This window comes from Choloepus didactylus, chromosome 22, assembly GCF_015220235.1.
Source record: "Choloepus didactylus isolate mChoDid1 chromosome 22, mChoDid1.pri, whole genome shotgun sequence".
Lineage (NCBI taxonomy): Eukaryota > Metazoa > Chordata > Mammalia > Pilosa > Megalonychidae > Choloepus > Choloepus didactylus.
Window position 1 is genome coordinate 36,777,606 of NC_051328.1, and position 14,085 is coordinate 36,791,690.

At 48.1% G+C, this 14,085-nt stretch overlaps 1 protein-coding gene across 2 annotated transcripts in view; it reads left to right on the forward strand.

Moving 5' to 3' along the window:
* LOC119519003 (c-Maf inducing protein) overlaps window positions 1-14,085 on the forward strand; it is a 232,059-nt gene that overhangs the window by 65,158 nt on the left and 152,816 nt on the right. The window contains exon 1 of one of the 2 annotated variants that reach the window (XM_037816470.1): window positions 555-3,511. The exons of the other annotated variant lie outside the window; for it this stretch is intronic. The gene's annotated coding sequence lies outside the window, so the exon portion shown is untranslated. Of the gene's footprint in view, window positions 1-554; window positions 3,512-14,085 lie in introns of those variants that run through there. 2 annotated transcript variants of the gene reach the window in all.

Below are 14,085 nucleotides of genomic sequence, written 5' to 3' on the forward strand. Positions count from 1 at the left end.
ACCCCGTGTGTGCACAGGAGAGGGAATGGACTTTGACTTTGAAACCAGACAGACCTGGATTTGAATCCTGGGTCTGCTCCTTCCTGCCTGTATGACCTGGGGTAAATCAGTGAAGCTGTTAGCCTCAGTTTTCTCATCTGTAAAGTTCGGTGGTTATGAAGCTCAGGTATCAGGATGAACAATAGAAATTGCCAGCATTTGACCACTTTTTAACTTACAAAATGGCAATTTTATATGATTCAACCTGATACAGGCACCATGAAAATACCTTTGCGAGGGGCCGAAACATCTTAGACTCATCATACGTGGTCGTTTCCTCCCCGATAGTACTTGGTGCTGAGAGCGCCGTCGTCCTGGCCCGTGGCGAGTGGGATTCGGGCTCTGACATCACTGCCTCGGGACGGAGGAGGAAGAATTAAAATTGTAACTCCCTGGGAGGGTGCAGTCTGCTCAGAAGGGGGCTGTTAACGAAAGCGGTGATTATTGCAGATTTGTGCCTGGGACTGCAGGAGCAGAGCGGTGGGCGGTGACGCGACTGCTCCCGTGAACCGAGCAGGGGTCATTTCAAACAGTTTCAAGGGCGACGGGAGCAGCCGCTAGTGGTCAGAGGCATTGGGAGCTGTGGTTGGAGGCCGGGGTCTAATATTTGTGTTTCAGCTGCCCAGGTTGTCAAGCAGCAGTGTGGTGACGTGGCTGAGAGCCCAGGCTCTGGATCTAGCTGGCTGAGTTCGACTCCCAGGTCTGCCTCTTGCTTGCTGTGTGTCCTTAGACAAGTTACTTTATCTCTCTGCATCTCACTTTCCTCAGTTTCTCCCTGTGAGGCTCCCTGTGAGAAACAAATGAGATGCTGCACATGACATATTTAGCACAATGCCTAGCACAAAATAAGCAATCTTTATGGAGTAGCTATGAAAGTTTATTAAAATGATGCTTATTAATCATCAATATTAGTTGTTACTTGTAAGTGGAGCCTGATTCATAGGATATCGCATTGGAGATGATCAAGTTGACCAGAATTTCTCAAGGCTGGTGAGTAAGATTCATACAGCCCTGCCTGGTCTGCTGTGTGACCTTGGACAAGCCACTTAACCTCTCTGAGCCTCATTCCTCTGTAAAAGGAAGTGGGTAGGAATTGGGAAATCAGACTTCCGAGAAGGGTGGTTGTAACAATGAAATCAGACTGCTGCTCCTAAGCCGGTGCTTGGCCTGCTGTGGGGGTGAATCAGTGTGAGCTTGGGGCTTTGGTCGTGGAGCGCCCACTCGGTTTAACATCCTGCCCTCTTCAATTCAGCCGTGGCCATGTGTTGAAAGAAATCCCTTTGGTGCCCGTATCGGATGCGTTTTGCCCTGGAGATTCTTGCAGCCCAGGAACACACTTAGAAAGGATTTAATTTTTGTGTAAATTAATTCTTCAGGAGCAGAAGGAGGGCTTTTAAGCTAAAAAGTTAGTGGCTTCTGAAGGTTTTTCTCTGTCACCTCCTGGTCCCCGTGACGGTGGACCGTGAGGCCCTTTCAGCTCCAGTCTTGCGGCGAGCTTCCCCGAGTGTCCTCTGCATCACTGCTCGCTGAGCGGATGGTACTGTGCGGTTGCCATGGCAGCAGCAGGATGTGGTTCCCATGGTGATGGTCGGTAGCGGCAGGAAGACGGCAGAGGTTTCAGTTATCTGGCAGCCCCCCATTCGCCACCGCCCTCAGCAGCACGACACGAGCTGCCCCCACTGCTGCTTTGTAAAATGGGGAGCCTCAGGGGCTGGCTGCCTCCCCGAAATGCCGCTGACAGTTCCTGGAAGGCTGGGCTGCGTGGCAGGGTTTTTGCTTCTAAAAGAGGAAGGGGCCGGGTGTCCCCAGGGGCACCTCAGCTAGAGGGTGGTGGGGTGACATATGGATTCTGAATCTCCCAGGCAGAGCGTGTGGGGAGCTTTTCCAAAAAGCCCCTCCTGCTGGCCCCTTTGGAGTGAACTTTTTTCTCATCCAAGGCCTTGTTTATTTGCAGGCAGATGTGACATGATCAACTAATAGAGAATCCAAGTGGTTTTTAAAACTCCTGTCCAATGTTGCATCCAGATTTCAAAATGGCCACCGTTTGGGGATCCACTGGCTTTTCAAGGGTGTGGTACTTCTCTTCAGTTGGGAGTTGGCTGAGATGAGGGAAAGGAAAAAAAAAGTTTCTGGAATGTTCCTTTTCCTTTTTGGCATCTGAAACCCTCTAGATAACGTTTCTCAGCAGAAAGGTGAGTGTATAATTCAGTGATGTGCAGTGGACGGAAAGTTATTTCTTCTTTATTTAGAACGGAGGGAAGGAACGTGTATAAGCAGGATTCGAGGGATGCTGATTGAATTTGAGAGGAAGCCTAAAACGTAGGAGATTGAGTGTGGGTGGCATGGGGGCTGCTGGCCAGTGTCAGTGCTTGGAAACACTGTCTGTGAGCCCAAGACAAAGGCGATGGCAAGTGTGTTTGTCTTTCACTGGGATCCTGTCCACCCAGTATGGCAACATCAACGTGCTCAGGCTGATCGGACGCTCTGATTGGTGATTGGTGACATCATTGGGTTTCCCAGCTTGCGATTGGTGGGTTGGGCACCCGTCAGAGCCTCATGCCAGGTGGGCACACCTGGAGGGAGGATGGGAGGGGGCATTGTTTGTGCCACCCCCCCACCACGGGAGGCCCGGATCCCCGCCAGGCACATGTCCTGTGGAAGGCGGGTCAGTGGCAGGGTCCAAAGCCAGCTGTGATGGGTTTCTTCTTTTTGCATTTTGAGAATTAAAAATATAAATACACAATTTAGGGTACACAGTCAATCGAGTGTGTTGTTTGGCCACACGCAGATGTCAAGATGACTGCCAGGTTCGCTGATTAATAAATAAGCAAGCAGGAAACGGGCTCGTATCAGAAAACCACATTTCTACCTTCCAGAATCGACCATTGTTAATATTTTATCCCCCTTGCTTTGCCTTTTTAAGCGAAAGAAATAAAACATTACTGGAAAAGTTGCAGTCACCTTGACATTTATTTCTAGGTCACCTGCTTGCTCCTGTCGCCCCTTGTTATATAAATCTGGTGTGGATCTGCCCGTCTCATTGTAAATACTTCTACACACACACAGTAACCGTGAGCAATATGCAGCTTTGGTGCTTTAGGAGGGACTTCCACGCACCTTCCTCACCCTGCGTGATGTGCCTTTACTTGGAGGGTTCTCCCCGCTGACTCACTTAGGTGCAGTTCATTTCTGTTCATTGCTGCCAGGTGACTCTGTGTTTGTCATCTCGTCAGGGTGGCAGCCTGGGACGGGGGCAGAGTCACCTTTTGGAGATGAGGGCCTCCAGCCCCCGGACCCCCGGCTGTGATGTCGTGGGCTTGGCTACAACCCCCCACCCCCCGTTTTGGTCGGACTCCAAAGGCAGGGTTCCTTCACAACACCTCGGGCCTTCTGGTCCCCAGCCAAGCCGCTGACTAATCCCGGCTACGAATCCGGGCTCTCGAGTCACCCGGGCCCACGATGCCTAATTTAGGTGAGTCCCCCTGCCCCGGAAGGGCACTGTGGCCTGGGACGCTGTCTGTAAAAGAAATGGGACGGGGACGCTTCCTGTTGGGCGAATGCCGCACCCATTTCCTTGGCCACCCCGGGTGCTTGGTTGGAGGTGGCAGACCCAGTCCCGGGCGTGAGAGCTGCACGGCCGGGCGCCCTCCAGGTGTCCGTCCCCTGGGCTGAGTCGCCCCCAGGTAACCCTGAATGTCCGCCTGGGCCCAGTTCCCTGACGCAGGGCGCCTGGCTGTAACAGTGACCTCCTCCCTGCCCTCTCTGGATGCTCTGCCCCTTGAACCGAGAGCGAGCCTTTCGCAGGCTGGCAGAAACCTGCAGCTACTGGTTCCTTGCTCTCTGGTGCCCTGAGTCATAGGTGTTTTTGCCAGGAGTGTGAGTGTACGTGCAGCCGTGGGTGGGGTGTTCGCACGTCCTCCTAGGGGTGGACGGTCTGTCTCTTTCACTGCGGCTCCGTCGGAGCCCACCGCTGTGCCCAGCTCCGAGTAGAACATGCTGCCCTGTAAGATTCCAGGCTTATCACAACATCCATCTGGAGACTCGAAAGACCAGGCCCCGTAAATGCCACCATCTCTCCCTTATAAGGGAAGCGGCTTTGGAGTCGGACGGAACTGGATGCTCGCAGTCACTCAGCAAGTATTTATTGAGTGCCGCCCCTGTGACAGGCTCTGGGGACAACCAGGCAGCTGGAACAGAGATGCGTCTGTCCTGCTGGAGCCTGCAGTTTGGTGGAGAGGCAGGCCGTGCGTACGTAAGAGACAAGCACAGAGAGAGCTCTGAGCCGGAGTCCCCTGCCAGCCTGGCGCCACCAGGTCCTATCTGGTGAGCCTGGGAGAGTCATCTGCAGGGCAGCCCCCCCGTCACCTCCGACCCCAACTCACCCCCATTCCGGGCAGGCGTGTCCTGGTTGCCCACTGGGTGTGGCTGCAGTGGTGGCTGAGACCCTGCTTCTGCCGACGTGGAAATTGTCACCTGCCCACCATCGCTCAGCTCGTCTGTGGTCTGTCTGGCAGTGGGGACCGTGCGCAGGGCCACCAGACAGCTCTGTCTCCTGCAGTGCGGGAGACCCTCCTCTCCTTGGCCGTCCTATCGGGAATGTTTTATCATCACAACAACGTAAACGGAATGAAAAGAAAACTGCTCGCTTCCAGGGGTTCTTAATCTGGGTCCGTGGGTAGAGTTGAGGGGACTTCTCAACTTGAATGGGAAAAAAGAAACTTCCACCTTTATGGTCATAAACCTATAACTGAAATTTAGCATTTCCTTCGATGTGGGCAACAAACCACAGTGGTATTAGTGAACCTGTGATTTGGTTCCCAATAGAAATCACAGATGTTTTCATATCCCATTACCGTGGTCATAGACATCTTGAAATATCATTTATGTTCATCAGTACTCCAAAATTATGGTGGTTCTTGTTATTTAATGCATTAATAAAGGAGACATCTATTACTCAACCACAAAAATTTAAAAATATTTTGGTAACTGTATTTCACTATGATTGGTTTCCTATGGAAGTCTATGAATTTATTTTATACATTAAAAAATATTACTCTAAGAAGGGGTCCACAGGCTTCACCAGATGCCAGGGGGTCCAAGGCTCGGAACAGGTTAAGGCCCACCTCATCTTTTCTCCAGCACCATGAATGTACACGGGCTCCCCTGTGCCCTCACAGTGCCCCTGGGAGGCCCACGAGGCAGGACCAGAGAGGCTTTGCATTTCTGCTTCGATACTGCTCCACGGAGGAGAAGCAAAGTGTCTTCATGTGGTCCTGGTTGTTTGGAGTCCTGGGCTTTCACTGCTTTCCAGCCTTCTCCCCTGTCCCCAAAATAAGAAATTTCCCTTTCTCATTATCAGGAATCTTTTCCCAGTTTTTAGAAGAGAAATTTCCCTTTCTCATTATTAGGAATCTTTTCCTGGTTTTTGTGATGGCTTTGGACATGATTCAAGTCTGTCTGGACCCCCAGGAGTGAGCTCACGGGGTGTGCGCTTTGCAGCTTGGGGGCCTGTTTTCACTGGAGGAAGGAGCATCTGGGGAGACAGGGCAGTTGAACCAACGTGAGCAGGTCAGGCAAGTCGGAATCCGAAGAGGAATGTGTTTTTTCCTGGTTTTCTCCTACTTCAGAAAATCTCCAGCTCACATGCCCGAAGTGGGTTAGGGAAGGGGAGGTGCTGGGGAAGAAGCAATGGTGGGGAGTTAGGTTTGTGGGGCAGTCCTCTGTGGTGGGGGAGGCCAGGCGGAGGGGCGTAAGAAACTTTGGCTTCATGGCCTGCAGATCAGAAATATTGTTCAGCATTAATAGCAATAGCAAGAACGGTAAAATGTTAATTACAGAATCTAGGTGATGGGTGTATGGGTATTTGCTGTAACATTCTTTCAACTTTTTTTCTTCTTTTTATTGAAGTGTTAACTTCTTTAAAAATGTACACTGCCCAAATGAAGGGCTCAGTGAATTTTATCAGATTCCATGTACCATCCAGGCCAACCATTGCCCACAACCCAGAAACTACCCTCAGGCCCCTCCCAATAACTGCCCTTCTTGCTCCTCCACAAAGTTAACTTACTGACCACCAAATCTATGTCTGTTATTTAGTTTTCCTTGAGTTTTTAATTTATAGAAATCACATTGCAGAGTGTGGTTTTGTGTCTGTGTTCTTTGGCTCAATATTATGTTTGTGAGATTAATCCTTGTTTGGTATATAGCTGAAAATGAATGTATTTATTCATTTTCATTGGTAGATAATATTGTATCTTAAGAATATACCATTTTACTGATGATGAGCATTTGGGTTGTAGCTCCTCTTTGACTTTTTTGAATAATGTTGCTAGGAATACTCTTGTCTATACCTTTTTTGAAATACATACCTATAATTCTGTTGGCTTATATTGTTAGGGATGGATTACTGGTCACAGGGCATGCATGGGTTTGACTCTTGTAGATATGCCAAACAATTTTCTAAAGTGGTTATACCATTCCCAGTAGCTGTATAAGAGATTTTTGGTTGTTTCACATTCATGCCAATATTTGATATTGTCACTGTTTTTAATTTTAGCCATTTTGATGGGTGTATCAGTATTTAAGTTTTGTTTATGTTTGACAAATTTCCATAGCAATGTGTTAGAAAAAAATAGCATTTACACTCATATGACAACTTTATAGAGAAGTGGTGATTTTAAGGAAAACAGTTGAAATTGTGCTTGTCTGGCTTTGGGATGAAGACACATATCTACATTTTGGACAGCTCCAAGGTCAGCCCTCCCTCCTCTGGCCCTGTGCCTCCCACCATCTTCACGGGCTCCATGCTAAGCCCAGGATAAAGTTGCAAAAGCCAAATGTGAAAGACTGTGCCCCTGGGTGAGATTGGGAGTGCTTTGAAGCTCTCTGCTCATGCACTGAGTTGTTAGGACATGGAGCTGGAGCTTGGAGCTCATTTCTGGTGTGGAGGAAGTTTTATACCCGATAGTTCTCAGAGAGATGCACTTTTGAGTCAGCATGGGAAATTAAAATAGTTTATTGACTTTTTGCTAATTCTGTTTGACCTTGCACCTATTACTCTCGGTCATTATTCCGAGGTCCCAGCTGCCTGCTCGCTGGGGCTTCCCTGTCTGACTTAGCACAAAGGATGCCCAAGTCTCAAGGTTATTTCTCACGTTGGCCACTGCTTAGCTGAGTGCTCTCGGCATAGACTGTAGCTCTAATTCATGCCCTTTCCCTCCCTCACTTCCTTCCTCCTTCCTTTCATTCAATAAATATTCATTGGGCATCTGTTTTTATTCCATGCAGTCACCCATTCTCTTCCCCATCCCCAAGTTAACTATCCTGACCACTCCTTTCCTTCTGTCCACCCATTCATCTATCCATCCATCCTTCCATCTGTCCATCCAGCACTCACTGAGCACTCATTGTAAATTGTACCCTGGACTAGACACAGATAAATGAACTGTGGTCTTTCCCTTTGAGGTCCTTCCCCACACACTCTGTAGGAAAAGACAGGTACAATACAGTCTGACATGTGTGATGGCATAAGTAAAGGGGAGCAAGAAAAAGGTGTCTAGACCAGGTTAGGGGGATCAGGAAAAGCTTCCTGGAGGTCGGGATGTTGAAGCTGAGTCTTGGGATGGGACCAGGGGGTGAGGATAATGGGGGAGAGTGGGCAAATGGAGGGAGACACAAGGTGAGCAGTGCCTGGGACATTCAGAGAATGTCCGGTTACCAGGTGTGGGTAGATCGAGGGCGAGAGACCAGGTGTGAGACTTGGCTCTGAAGAGGTCAGCAGGGCAGATCAGGTGGGGCACTGTAGGTTTTCCAAGGAGTGTGGGCTGTGCAGCTGTGGGGCACTGGGAAGGCTTTGACAAAGGGAGTGGTCAGCTAAGACGATGAGGCCCTGAACTCCTGTACACTGAATATGTTACCTTACATGGCAAAGGAGACTTTGCAGATATGACCAAGTTAAGGATCCTGAGTTGGGAAGATTATCCTGGATTATTTGGGTAGGTCCAGCATAATCACAAGGGTCCTTATGAGGGAAAAAAGGAGGCAGGAGAGTCAGTCAGAGTGAGGAAGACTCGACTGGGCACTGCTGGCTTTGAAGAGGAGGAAGAGCCCATGAGCCAAGGACTATGGGCAGCCCCTGGAAGCAGGAAAAGACAAGGAAATGGATTCTTCCCTTAGAGCCTCCAGAATGAACACAGCACTGCCAACACCTTGCTTTTAACCAAGTGAGACCCATTTTGGACTTCCGACTATAAGATAATGAATTTAAGCCATAAGTGTGTGTTGCTTGGTTACAACGACAATAGCCAGAGCAGTTAGGCAAGAAAAAGAAATAAAAGGCATCCAAGTTGGAAAGGAAGAAATAAAACCTTTGCTTTTTGTAGATGACACAATCCTTTATATGGAAAATCCTGAAAAATCCACAACACATCTCCTGGAGCTAATGAAGGAATTCAGCAAAGTGTCAGGGTACAAGATCGTCACCCACAAAACAACAGTGTTTCTGTTCACTAGTAACGAACAATTGGAAGAAGAAATCAAGAAAAAATTCCATTCACAATAGAAACTAAAAGACTCAAATATCTGGGAATAAATCTAACTGAGGATGTGAAGGACTTGTACACAGAAAACTATGAAACATTGCTAAAAGAAACCAGAGAAGACCTAAATAAATGGAAGGACATTCCATGTTCATGGATTGGGAGACTAAATATTGTTAAGATGTCAATTCTACCCAAAGCAGTTTACAGAATCAACAAATCCCAATCAAAACTCTAACACCTTTCTTTGCAAAAATGGAAAAGCCAGTCACCAAATTTGTATGGAAGGGTAAGGGGCCCCAAATAGCCAACACCATCTTGAAAAAGAAGAATGAAGGTGGAGGACTCACTTCCCAATCTTAAAACTTATTACAAAGCCACAGGAATCAAAACAGCAAGGTATTGGTATGAGGACAGACATACAGACCAGTGGAATCGAATTGAGAGCTCAGAAATCAACCCTCACATTTATGGCCAACTGATTTTTGACAAGGGGACAAAGACCACTCAATGGGGAAAGAATAGTCTGTTCAACAAATGGTGCTGGAAAAACTGGTTGTCCATTTGCAAAAGAATGAATGTGGACCCCTACTTCACACCATATACAAAAATCAACTCAAAATGGATCAAAGACCTAAATATTAAGAGCCAGAGCCATAACACACCTAGAAGAAAACGTAGGGAAGCATCTTCAGGACCTAGTAGTAGACAGTGGTTTCCTAGATTTTACACCCGAAGCACAAGCAACAAAAGAAAAATAGACAAATGGGACCTCATCAAAATTAAAAACTTTTATGCCTCAAAGAACTTAATCACAAAAGTAAAACGACAACCTACACAGTGGGAGAAAATATTTGGAAACCACATACCCAATAAGGATTTAATATCCAGAATATATAAGGAAGTTCTTCAACTCAACAACAAAAAGACAAACGACCCAATTAAAAAATGGGCAAGAGCCTTGAATAGACGTTTCTCCAGAGAAGATACACAGATGACCAAAAGCCATGTGAAACAATGCTCAACATCATTCATCATAAGGGAAATGCAAATAAAAACCACAATGAGATACCATTTCACACCCATTAGAATGGCTGCTATTAAAGAAAACGAAACAGAAAATGAATTTTGGAGAGGATGTGGAGAAATAGGAACACTCATTCACTCATGTAAGATGATGTAGCTGCTGTGGAAGACAGTTTGGCTGTTCTTCAGAAAGTTAAGACTAGAATTACCATATGATCCAACAATCTCACTTCTAAGTACATACCCAAAAGAATTGAAAGCAGGGACTCAAACAGATATTTGCACACTGATGTTCATAGCAGCATTGTTCACAATTGACAAAAGATGGAAGCAACCCAAGTGTCCATCAACTGTTGGGTGGATAAACGAATGTGGTATACACACACAATGGAATATTGCTCAGCCATAAAAAGGAATATAGTTCTGATACATGCAACAACATGGATGAACCTTGAAGACGTCATGTTGAGTGAGATAAGCCAGACACAAAAGGACAAATATTGTATGGTCTCACTGATACAATATAATTAGAATAAGCAAACACGTAGAGTTAGAATCTAGAATATCGCTTACCAGGGGCTGGGGAGGAGGGTAGGAAACAGGGAATTCAGGCTTAAGGTGTGCAGAGTTGCTATTTGGGATGATGGAAAAGTTCTGATAATGGACGGTGGCGATGGTGGTACAGCATTGTGAATGTAATTAGCACCACCGAATTACATATTCGAATGTGGTGAAAAAGGAAAGTTTTGGTTGTATGTATGTTACTAGAATAAAAAAAAAAAATCTATGGAACTGCAAAATGCAAACAGTGAACCCTGAGTTAAACCATGGACTGTAGTTAATAGTACAATTATAAAAATGTGCTTTCATTAGTTGTGACAAATGTACCACACCAATGCAGGGTGTTAATAATAGGGTGGTATACGGGTGTCCCGTATGCTATGCATGATTGTTCTATAAACCCACATCTTCTTAAATAATAATAATAATAATAACAATAGAGTACATCTTCCAATCAGGTTTTCTTTGTAGTTGAATTGTTGTTAGTTAAGGTCAGGGGGAAAATTAGCCTCCTTTAGGATCAAGAGAAAGTGCATCCTTACCCATGTGTTGTGACATTTGCACCCTCTTCCTATGGGATTCTGAGAACACCTCATCCCAGGCAAATGCAGATGAATAGGGCCCCACTTTTTTGAGAAAAAAAAAATCCCAATAAAGGTGTGGCTCCCTCCGGGACCTGGATGGGTTTCCCGCTACTCGCTTCTCTCCTCCGCTGAGCAGGAAGGAGGGGTGTTTAGTGCGTATCACTGTAACCTGTACTTTTCTCAAGTCAAACAGACTTCTCCGGGTGGGAGGACTCGTCACTTGTGGGATGGGTGCAGCCTGTCTGCCTCGGTGACTCACCCAGCACCCTCTGCAGCTGACACTCCCGACAGTTCACTGGGATCGCTCGCCCCCTGCTTCGTTCTCAGCGTCACCCCCACCCCCACCCCCAGCAGAGAAGGGCCTCTCCCGCCCCCTGCCCACACCCCTCTCCCTGCTGGGTGCCTGCGTGGCTGTCGCCTCCCAGACTTCAGTGTCACCGGGAAACGGGGTGTCATCTGGCGACTGAACCAGCAGCCCCCTCCAGGCACCATTCACCAGGGCGGCCTCATTAGTGCCTTGGCCGTCTGGGCACTGTGCCAGCCTCTTTCACATACATTTTCTTATTCACTCATTACCATCCCTGCATTAAAAGATAGATATTTCCCCAAGGTCCCAGGGTTAATCATTGGAAAAGCGAAACCTTGCACCCAGCCCTTCTGCCCTACTCATTGCCCACTTGCCATCCACTGCTGAACTTTGGATGTTTGTTGTTGGCTTGTTCTGATATTCTTGGGGTGGGGGATCACCCCGTCACAGTTCTGGTACCCTACCATTTTGCCGTCTTTGCATCTTGGGCACCACCATCTGCAGCCTCAGATTTAGCACTGGCAAAGAAGACTGAGGAGCTGGACCCCTTAGGCATCTCAGTGCTGTGCCCACATAGCTTGGTGTGGGACATTCCCTGGGGAGCAAGTCTAGCTCTGCTCTCTGACCTTTGCTTGGAGAACTGGGTTCATTGGGTTCAAGAATCATTCCATTCTCTTCCAAGGTAACTGATTTCAAGAGGTCAAACCACGTGTTGTGGCCTTTTCCAGACTGGCTGATTCAAATCATGCTGCAGCCAGGAACGAAAAAAATAAAGACTATTGCCTAAGAGACCTTCGTCCCTGTTGCCGATTGCCTGTTGGGGCCAGTTGTTGATTATCTCTCCTCTGTTGCCATTTGTATATAGAAATGGCTCATAAATTTGCTTACGTGTGTCTGGTTTGCCCTCTAAAATGAGACAACTATACTGCAAGTAGTTCTGAACTGTACTGTGATTCAAAAGCTTGCATTTCTGTGCGTCAGGCAGTAAGCTCTGTGCTTTTCCTGGTTTTGTCATTTTCACTATAATCCAGTGAACTCCATTTTCTAGATAAGGAGACCGAGGCAGAGGGCCACGAAGAACATCCGCTGCTCAAGGCAGCACGCACGGCTCTGAGCGTCCGAGACGGGTGTCCATCCCCAGGCCTTGGACTCAGGCTTCTTTGCTGCCCTGCTCTCCACATGCTGACTGCATATGACTTCATAACTCGATGGCGGAGAAACAAATGCAGGGTGTTCCCATCTGGATGTGTGTTTGACGGGTGTGCGTGTATGTGCACACACATGCTTCTGCAGGGGCGTCAATGTAGGTCCATAAGTGACTTCTAGAATGTTGACTGTGACTAAATTTGAAAACTTTCCTGAATGACGTCTCCCGCCAGGCCAATAAATTGAGCCCAACAGATAACGCACTGGGCGTATTCGCTGTCTCTTGAAGTACCTTCCAAATCCTGCAGATAGCTCTGTGCGTCCCCAGGGGCTGGGCTGGCTCTGCTCTCAGTGCAGCTCTGCAGGAGGCCGGGTTAGGAGAAGCGGGCGAAGCTGGCGGTCGTGATGCCGAGGAGGGGGCTGCAGGGTCCCACCTGGAGCCAGGGGAGAGCTGCCATCCCGCCACCTTCTTTCTGTGAGCACCGGAAGGAGGACAGAGCGGCTGAGTGCTTCAGGGTGGGTGTATGCACCTGCCCAGGACCCAGTCCTTTCTGCCCTTTCCCGCCGTCTGTGTCTGGTGGGTCTCGGGGAGGACCGTGGGACCTCGGAGAAACCGTGTCACCTCCGGCCAGCCCACACAGGCCGTGGAGCAGGTGGGGTGGGTGCACGGACACTTTGTCACCAGGTGGTAGGCCCACCTTGGGGCTCCACCACAGAGAGCCTCGTGGTCCCTCTGCCCCCAAGAGCCACACGGCTGCTCCCTGGCCCCCTCCCCAGTGTGACTCACAGCCCACCTTTCCTTGGCCATCGCTTCTAAAATGTGACATCCGTAATGTTTCAGTCTTGTTCCCTGACTTATTTTTTTTCTCCTTAGCACTCACATTCTAACCAACTATGTTTTTCCTGTTAATTTTATTTATTGTCTCCTCCCACTAGAAAGGCCATCTTTGTCTGTTTTGATTTTTTCCCCGTTAGTCTATCCCCAGCATTTACACCAAGGCCGGTACCTGTTAGCTAATCGCTGAATATTTTTTGTGAGTGAGTGAATGAATGAATGAATGAATGAATCAGCTAACCCTTTCAGGGCCTCACTTTGCTCCTCAGAGTGAAATTTGCCTGTTAGGTCTGTCGTGGGCACTCACCAAATTTAAACGATAGCCATGACTAGTTCCGTTCTTATTTTGGGGGTGATGCAGGGTCTGATTAAAGTGAAGTGCGGCATCAGGGGCCTGCCTGGCGCGGCCAGGGGCTGAGCCAGGCCGGGCAGTGGGAGGCCCTGTCTGAAGGAGGAGGCCGGCGGGGCCACTCCTGTCCCCCCCGGGCCTGTTATCTTGAGTGGTGGGCAGCCAAGGGCCCCAGACAGACAAAGAAGCTCCGGGAGATGTGTCTTCCTTTTGCACCTGTCCAATTTGAGGTGGGGCGGGAGAGGGTTTCAGAGCTCCTGCTGCCCCTCTGTCCGCTGGGCTGGGGGGCCTGCAGCTTGGACCAGGAGGAGTGCCCCTGGGGGCCCTCCCCAGCCAGGCCCCATGTGCCCCGTCGGAGTGGGCTCCAAGCGCTTTGAAGGTGCGTGGATGTAGCTCGTGGCCCTCAATCAATGTTTGTTCAGTTAAATCTCATTTGTTCCCCTTCACATGTTTGTGAACTATTTGCATTTCTTTGGCAAGTTGTTTCGATTTTTCACTTTAAAAAAAAAAATAGGGTAGATGCCTTTTAAGAAGTGTGTAAGGGTTTCTACTTTAATACAGAAAGGCAATCCTTCTACAAATATTTATGTGGCAATTATTCCCCCACCTCTGGTCTCTAAATCTTGTTTGAGATGTTTAGTGAAATATGGAAGACTTTAGTTTTTCTTGGGTCAGATCTGAGTGTCTTAAATTAGTGACTA